Below are 8,720 nucleotides of genomic sequence, written 5' to 3' on the forward strand. Positions count from 1 at the left end.
AATAGGGCCAGTTGATAGCTATGCCTTCGTTCTGCACTGGCTAGGAAAGTAGATTCCCTCCTACTCGAGCTTTTAATATTTACATGTGAGGTCATGCCAGCCCCCTCCGGTTTACTGCTCATTCTTCCCCAGTCCAATTTTATTTATTAAGAAAATGCTGAAAATGGAGTTGCATTGGGGACCAGCCGAGACAGGAAGAGATGAAAGAGAGAAGAGATGGTCTGCCAAGTTCTTCCCCCCACGGATGCCACATCTTGGCTGGCTAAGAGATAAAGCTTCACCTTTCCTAGCTGATCTATCAAGCAACTCCTTCCTAGAGGACCTGCGGAGGCAGAAGCATCATAATCTGCTGTTTGGTTCGGTATCCGTGTGAATAGCCCACTCACATCTCTGCAACGGCCGAGAACTGACAAGGCTCCTCAGAGGGTTTCCTGCTAGAAGTACATTTTTAGAAACAAAATAAAATAAAAAAAAGCAAACACACACACACACAGCAGGCAAGGGCAGCTTCTGAGCAAAAGCAACTGTTTTAGTTAAGACCAAGGCTAAACTGGCAGGGAATGAGGGCGTAAATACAGAAAAGGGGCGATATTCTGCCTGAGCGGCAACCCAGCCATTGAGAAATGGTCTCAGGCAGTGGCGTAGCATGGGTTATCAGTACCCGGGGCAAGGCAAGTAATTTGCACCCCCTAACCCGTGGATTTGCGCCCCCTAACCCGTGGATTTCCCTAACCCCCAGATGTTGCGGCCGGTGCGGCCGGCCCCCCCTGCATCACCCACGCTACGCCACTGGTCTCAGGTCACTAGGCAATGGGCTTTACTGGGGGAGCATCTACTTTCCGTGAAGAAGGTCCCGGATTTGATCTCTGTCACCTCCAGGTATGCCTCTGCCTGAAACCCAGGAGCTGCCGCCAGTGCTTTCTGCAAGGATCGGCTGCATGAGTCACATGTTGGATAGCTCAGTTGGATAGAGCGTGGTGCTGACAACGCCAAGGTTGCAGGTTCGATCCCCATAAAGGACAGCTGTGTATTCCTTCATTGCAGGGGGTTGGACGAGATGATCCTCAGAGCCCCTCTATGACTCTATGTCTAGGCAGCTGGGCGTAGTTTGGGGAAAAGAGCCTCGCAGGCCAAATGGGGAGGCCTGATGGGCAAAATCTGGCCTGCGGAGTGGAGGATCCCCCCCAACCCTGGGGTATACAATACTGAGGTAGATGGACCGATGGCTTGATTCTGTATAAAGCACCTTCCTGTGTTCCTAACCAACAACACAGGCAGAGCCCAGCTGGATCAGACCAAAGGCCTGTCTCTGACAGGATCCTGTTATCACAGTGGCCAGTCAGATGTCTCTGGGAAGCCCAAAAGCAACACAGGGCAATAGCCCCCTCCTCACTTGTGTCACCCATTACCCTTGGTCCTAGAGCTATCATGAGCTAGTACCCATCAGAAGATTTATCCAGCACGAACCCCTTTGAAAGAGCCACAACCACAACAGTGTGGCAATTCATCCCGTAGTTTTAACTATTTGCAGTTCAAAATATTGAAGAATTGCAAGGGGGTTGGGCTAGATGACCCATTGGGTCCCTTCCATTGCTATGATTCTGCGTACTTCCTTTTGCCTGTCCTGAATCTTCGATGATTCGGGTGAGCTGGGTTTCCACTATGATGAGAGGAAGGGAGGGGAAAACACAACCTTCCCATCCACTTTCTTTATTCTGCACCAAAGAGACTCAACAGGGACGTTCTTTCAGCCCCGTGATCATTTTGGCTGCCCTTTGCTACACCTTTCCCTGACGATACAATACGATACGATACAATATCTTTATTGTCATTGTCCCATGCAGAACAATGAAATTGAAAAATCTACGTAAGACATTCAAAAACCGCTAAAAACTCTGAAACCCCATTTAAAAATACAATATACTCCTATAGACTCCTTATACTGCATTTAAAACCAGAATTGCATTTGGGTAGAAACTGTTTCTCAGGCAGCTAGTCCTAGTCTTTATAACCCTGTACCTTCTTCCAGAAGGCAGATAATTTCCAGGGTGTGTACTATCCTGCACTATCTCTGCAACTTTCTTATGGCACCTAACAGCATAGATTTGATCTAAGGTGGGAAGAGTGCACCCAATTATTCTCTCTGCAGTCTTTACAACCCTGGACAGCATTGTTTTCTCCCTGGCTGTGCAGCTCTCAAACCACACACACAGACCCTAAGTCCACAGTACATTGGTAAAATGCCATCAACAGATCCTTTGAGAGATTGTTTTTCTGGAGGATTCTCAGTACAGAGTTCAGTGCTATTTTTCAAGATAAAGAGGTGCCGGCACTCACCCTGAACATTGTTCTCTTAGAATGGCAATGGCGCCCACCTGAGAGGTGCCGGAACTGAGTTCTGGCTGAAAAAAAGCCCTATGGACACATTCCTTTCTGAGGTGCAGAGACCAGAGCCAAGCACAGTATTCCAGGAACAGTTTCTCCCATCAGTTGGTATCAAGGCATTAAGAGAGCAACCATTCCTCCCTGCTTCAGCGCAACAGCAAGTTTCCTTGCTGCGACGACCGAGAACAGGTTGTTCCAGATACCATTTACCTTGGAAGCGTGTCAAGTTTGTGGCACCCATTTCCTGGCCGGGAGCTGTTACAATCGCCCTAACTATTTGCAGCAGTCGCATGAGTGTAGCGATGAAAATTTTGTGGGTCACAGCTCAAGGCTATTTTGACATCAGCTCGGTTGTAATGATGCCTTCATTCCATAAGTGGCGGTTGATGTTTTTACCGGTTTTGTTCGTTCCTCTGTTCTTAGAAAACAATCTGTTGCAATGTTGTGACTGAATTAAATGTAAGGAAATTACTGCTGGTGGTGGGGAAGATCAATGAAACTAAGGCTCCATCTGTACTACAATGGTACCTTGGTTCTCAAACGCTTTGGTTCTCAAACTCCGAAAACCCGGAAGCGTTCCGGTTTTCAAACGTTTTTTGGAAGCCGAACATCTGATGAGGCTGTCGGCGATTGTTTCCAGCGCACCTCCACCAATCAGAGGCTGTGCCTTGGTTTTTGAACATTTTGGAAGTCAAATGGACTTCCTGAATGGATTAAGTTTGGCGCTTTTGCTTTTGCTATTTATTTTGTGTTACTGTTTTTGAGGCTTTTTCGATTAATTTTTGTGTGTGATTGTGTGGAACCCAGTTCAGCTACTGATTGATTGATTGATTGTGTGACTGTGGAAATGGATAAAGGGCCCCCATCCAAACAATGACTATCATGAGTGCAGGTAAGAAAAATAATTAATTTTTATTTTTATCATCTACAATACTGTCTTATTTATTTTATAGTACAGTACATTGATTATTCGGATGCGGGTGGCGCTGTGGGTTAAACCACTAAGCCTAGGACTTGCCGATCAGAAGGTCAGCGGTTCGAATCCCCACGACAGGGTGAGCTCCCGTTGCTGGGTCCCTGCTCCTGCCAACCTAGCAGTTTGAAAGCACGTCAAAGTGCAAGTAGATAAATAGATAGCGCTCCGGCAGGAAGGTAAACGGCGTTTGCATGCGCTGCTCTGGTTCGCCAGAAGCGGCTTAGTCATGCTGGCCACATGACCCGGAAGCTGTACGCCGGCTCCCTCGGCCAATAAAGCGAGATGAGCGCTGCGACCCCAGAGTCGGTCACGACAGGACCTAATGGTCAGGGGTCCCTTTACCTTTACATTGATTGTTGCTTTCATTTTATGGATCAATAGTCTCGTTAGATGGTAAATTTCATGTGAAATTGCTGTTTTAGGGGTTGTTTTTAAAAGTCTGGAATGAATTCTTTTGCATTACTTTCTATGGGAAAGCGCGCATTGGTTTTGGAACGCTTTGGTTTTGGAAGAGACTTCCAGAACGGATTAAGTTTTAGAACCAAGGTACCACTGTATATGTTCAAAGCAGCATTATACCACTTTAAAGAGTCATGCCTTTCCTCCTAAAAATCCTGGGAGCTGTTGTTTGTTAATTGTGCTAAGAGCTGTTAGGACATCCCTATATCAGTTTTTGACCAAACTGCGGGAGACAGTGGAAGACAGGAGTGCCTGGCGTGCTCTGGTCCATGGGGTCACGACTAATCGACTAAACAACACAACATATCAGTTTTTATTGGTGGGCTGTTGGGCTGCTGAATGGAAAAAAATAGTGGTGTAATTGACTTCTGACAAGCACATAGAGCGTGAACAAGACTGAGTGTATGTGTGGGGGGAGGGGGGCTCATTTAATTTCACAGCACACAGGTGGTGTAGTGACAATAAAGGTTATATTATTATTATTATTATTATTATTATTATTATTATTATTATTACCTCTCAACGAGCCACGATTTCCAGCATGGTTTAACAATCAATCGCTGTTCTTTCCAGAGAACTCTGGGAATTTAGCTCTGTGTGTGGAATAAAGGCAAAGGTAAAGGGACCCCTGACCATTAGGTCCAGTCATGACAGACTCTGGGGTTGCGGTGCTCATCTCACTTTATTGGCCGAGGGAGCCGGCGTACAGCTTCCGGGTCATGTGGCCAGAAGGACTAAGCGGCTTCTGACAAACCAGAGCAGCGCACGGAAACGCCGTTTACCTTCCCGCCAGAGTGGTACCTATTTATCTACTTGCACTTTGATGTGCTTTCGAACTGCTAGGTTGGCAGGAGCAGGGACCGAGCAACGGGAGCTCACCCCGTCGCGGGGATTCGAACTGCCAACCTTCTGATCGGCACATTCTAGGCTCTGTGGTTTAACCCACAGCGCCACCCACATCCCAGGTGTGTGGAATAGAAATCGCCTAAAAATGCTCAGTACCCTTAATCAATTACATTTTCCAGGATTATTGGGGGGGGGGGAGCCATGACCCTTTAAAGTGGTGTGATACTGCTTTAATTTTATAGTACATATGGGGGGGGGGCAAATTTAAGTCTGCCTGTCACGATAACATTTAAAATGATTGTCATCAAAGTACATATAATTACTCCGAATAAAGTATTTTAGAAGTTCTCTTTCAGAACAGCATTTTGCACTTTCAGAATTCCAATTCCAGACTGATTGATTTGTTCAGGCAAATTTGTGCAGCATTTCATTTCAGTTTAGTTGTGCTGGAAACTTGGCAGTTTGACTGAGCTGTGCTTGAGGTCAGTGCTAATAGAAAATTCCTAAACTTTGAGAGCTGTGGATCATCACTTTGAGGAAGGGAGAGCCTGGGAATTCTAATAAGAGGGCTTTTGGGAGATGTGACAAGTGGTCCTGCAAGATGTGTGTGTGTGGGGGGGGGGTAATTTTTGCCATTCCGTTGCTGAGAGCAACGGTCTGTTTAATCCCAAAGGTGATGAATTTGATGTACTGTTTCATCTTCCAATAAGAAAATGTGTATATTGTTATAAATTTGGGAGGGGGACCCCCCCAAACCCTAGAAATTAATAAATGGTAGGATTTTGATTATTTGGATATGAAGGGAGAAATACCAGCTGCAGAGGAATTCCTGGGCTAGCCTATGCATATGACCTGGCCAAACTAGAGCCATTAAGAAACAATAAAGAGGCATTGACAATGCAAGAGAACTGTACTTCCTCCTTGTGCGAACAGAGACTGGAGGTTTGGAAGGTTGCCAGAGAAACTGGATGTGAGGTGACAGGAAAATAGAGGTTTTTAGCAAGGTGTTCTGGGAGGAAGAAGGAAGAAGAAATACTGGGATCCATCTTGGGCAGGCTGGCTGAAGGTTGGCTGGAAGAGATGCCTTGAACTTTAGGGCTGCACAGCTCCTCCTATTGAAATGGCCCTGCTGTAAGATACAGACTCCCCCCAGACAGACTGAACATGTAAACAGATGAATAAACTATATTTCTTATACCCTAGGTGAATGCCTGGAACCCCCTGGGATCTTGCTATCGCTTGGCAGAGAGACGGGGAGGCACCCAACTTTTGTTAACAATATTTTTTAAAGCTACTGAGCCAAGACTCAATCCCAGCCCCTGTTCTGAATGCAATGGCTCAGCCCTGGATTAACAACAAAGAGTCAGCACGGACAAAGGGCTCGTTTCTCACCAGGGATAAGAACAGCCAGACTCCACGCCCATCTCTCTGACTTAGCCATCAAGACAACTCCAAAGCCGCTCTCTGATCAGCTGGGATCTGGCCTTCTTGGCTGAATCTACTTCACAGGGTTGTTCTTAGGCTGGAACAGACTTTCAGAAAGGCTGAGCAGGCGGTCCCATTTAACAAATCAATGTCTCTCGGGGGCTGCGGACTAAAAGGCTCTCGAGCTGAAAGCAAGCACCTTCCAAACAAGCCTCTCACTCTTAATTAAGGAGTAGGACGACTGGAATTGCCCAGTGGGAACAGGGCACCGCTTGAAACAGCCTGCGTCAATAGCCTCTCTCTCTCTTCCATGCCTGGCTTGTTGAAAGCACACATCTACAGATTGGGTCCCTCGCTTCAATGCCTGCTCTAACAGGAAACCATTCCAAAATTTTGCAGAGCTCATTAAAGGAAGATGAAGACACCATCTTTCCTTGACTGTGAAAAAGATCTTCCCTTTGCCCCAAGTTGGCTGACCTTTAAGAAAACAGGAACAGGTTGACTACAGCAACTCCTTAACTTTTCCTTTTCCTTGTCCTTAAAAATACCACCACCACAACAACAACAACAACAACAACCCCCCACCCTTCGGAGCAAGGGGAGCAAAAAGTGTTCCTGGAGCAGCGACTGAGAACATCAGAAGAGATTAACATAGAAGTCAGCCGAAGACTGGCGCGAAATCAGAAAAGAAGAGCGGAGGGGGAAGAGCAAGTTTGCAGCAGCCACTGAGGATGGGAGATCAAGGTCCCATCTGGAAGGGCGAGAGGCCAAAGGCACAGAGCAGATGGAAGCTGGTGGCGACAGCTGGTGGAGACACGCTTTCATGTGTAAAGTTTGCTCCACAGAGACTCTGGCACTCTGGTTTTGAAGGCATCCTTCTGCTAACAGTCCCTCCCTGTTACTGTGCACTCAGGAAACGGCCTGGCCTGGTGCAGCTCTCAGGGCTGGTGCTTAATGACAGTGGAGGGCCCTTTTTAAAAACATTGCAATGCACGTGTCCATTGGCTAGGGCTCAGCGGCGTTTGGGAGAAGAGATCTTCAGCAGCAGAGATAAACCTTCTGGGAGTTGTGACGCTGTGTGCAGAAACAGTCGATCCGAAGTCACCTTCCTTCCCATTTGCTTTCTCTTACGAACGCAGTTGTTGTGTTATTTTTATGCAGAACAGGCTCAAGCACTGGATGAGCATTGCGCGAGGCAGAAATGGCTGCCAGCCCTGGCAGGCTGTAACTGCGTGCAGCCAAGTCCCTGTATGATCTTGCAGCCAGGGAGAGATACACAAAGAAAATGAAGCTGCAGCTTCGAAAAGGTCCAAACTGGCGCGAGTTAAGCGCTCATAATCACGAAGGATCAAAGTGAAAGGCCTTCTTTCGACTTACTTCATTATTTGAGAGTCTATGACTCATCTTGGCGCTGTTCTCTCCAGTTTCCCCTCTGCACACATGAGGCCTGGAAATATGACCATTCTGCAATTAGACTGCAAAAAATCACAACCCCGTACAACTTCAACTTCCTCAAAAGCAGCTGCGCTCTCTCTCTCTCTCTCTGTGTGTGTGTGTGTGTGATAACAGACCAGAACCAGAATTCAGTATATAGTGCAGAGTTTTGGTGGTCTCGTTTTTCATTCAGAGAACCCATCACATATTTTGCTGGAAAGCAGTTATGAATGAAAAAACATACAGGTGCAGAATGAAACATCTCTTTGGCTCCTGTTCTCTATTAAGTCCTCCTCTGCTGGCATTCCAGTCTTCTCTGTCTACTTCCCTTTCTCCAGCCTTCTTCTGCTAAGCAACAAGATCCCAGCTTCTATAAAACACAAATATGACCGTTTCTTGCAGAGGTGAAAGACTTTGGGCCTTACAGCTTCTGAGTGTAGACACATTTAACCAGTTTTCTCCACACAGAAATCTACATAGATGGGCGTGAGAAGGGTTCCTGTGTTAACCTTGTCCCCTGTGTGGATTTATTTTATAATTTTGCACAGAAGGAAAATTCAGGTCATATATACCTGCATTCTGAAGTAGTACCTCCAGAACACAGGTTTTACAATGTTAGCAACAAGCTTGAGAAAACAGATTAAATTCAGCCTATCTACAAAAATTGGGAAGGGGGAGGAAGAGACAGGATGACAAATGATGCTTTATTTGCATACCTTTAATACCTAGTTAGGATTTCTTGATCAGAGACTGCTAACTCCCATTTTTAGAGATTAGGAAGGCAGCAGCTTGCTCAGTTTAGTGAGCGCATAGCAAAGGTTGGCTTGCAGCCCCAGCCCCAGCATTCAAATCCAAGTCTTCAAGCTATGGTTGCAGCCCCATGCATGCTTAGCTAGGGAGTAAGCACCAGTAAACACACTGGGACTTATTTCTGAGTCAACATATATAGGACGGCTGTCAATTGGCTCCCTGAAGAAAAGGGCTTTTCAGTGAAGTAGTGGTAACTCGGGTTAAAGATGCTTCAGGTTACAGACTCCGCTAACCCAGAAATAGTACCTCGGGTTAAGAACTTTGCTTCAGGATGAGAACAGAAATTGTGCTCTGGTGGCATGGCAGCAGCAGGAGGCCCCATTAGCTAAAGTGGTGCTTCAGGTTAAGAACAGTTTCAGGTTAATGAATTAAGTACTTAACCCGA

Source organism: Podarcis gaigeae, assembly GCF_964106915.1.
Source record: "Podarcis gaigeae genome assembly, chromosome: 13".
NCBI classification, from domain to species: domain Eukaryota; kingdom Metazoa; phylum Chordata; class Lepidosauria; order Squamata; family Lacertidae; genus Podarcis; species Podarcis gaigeae.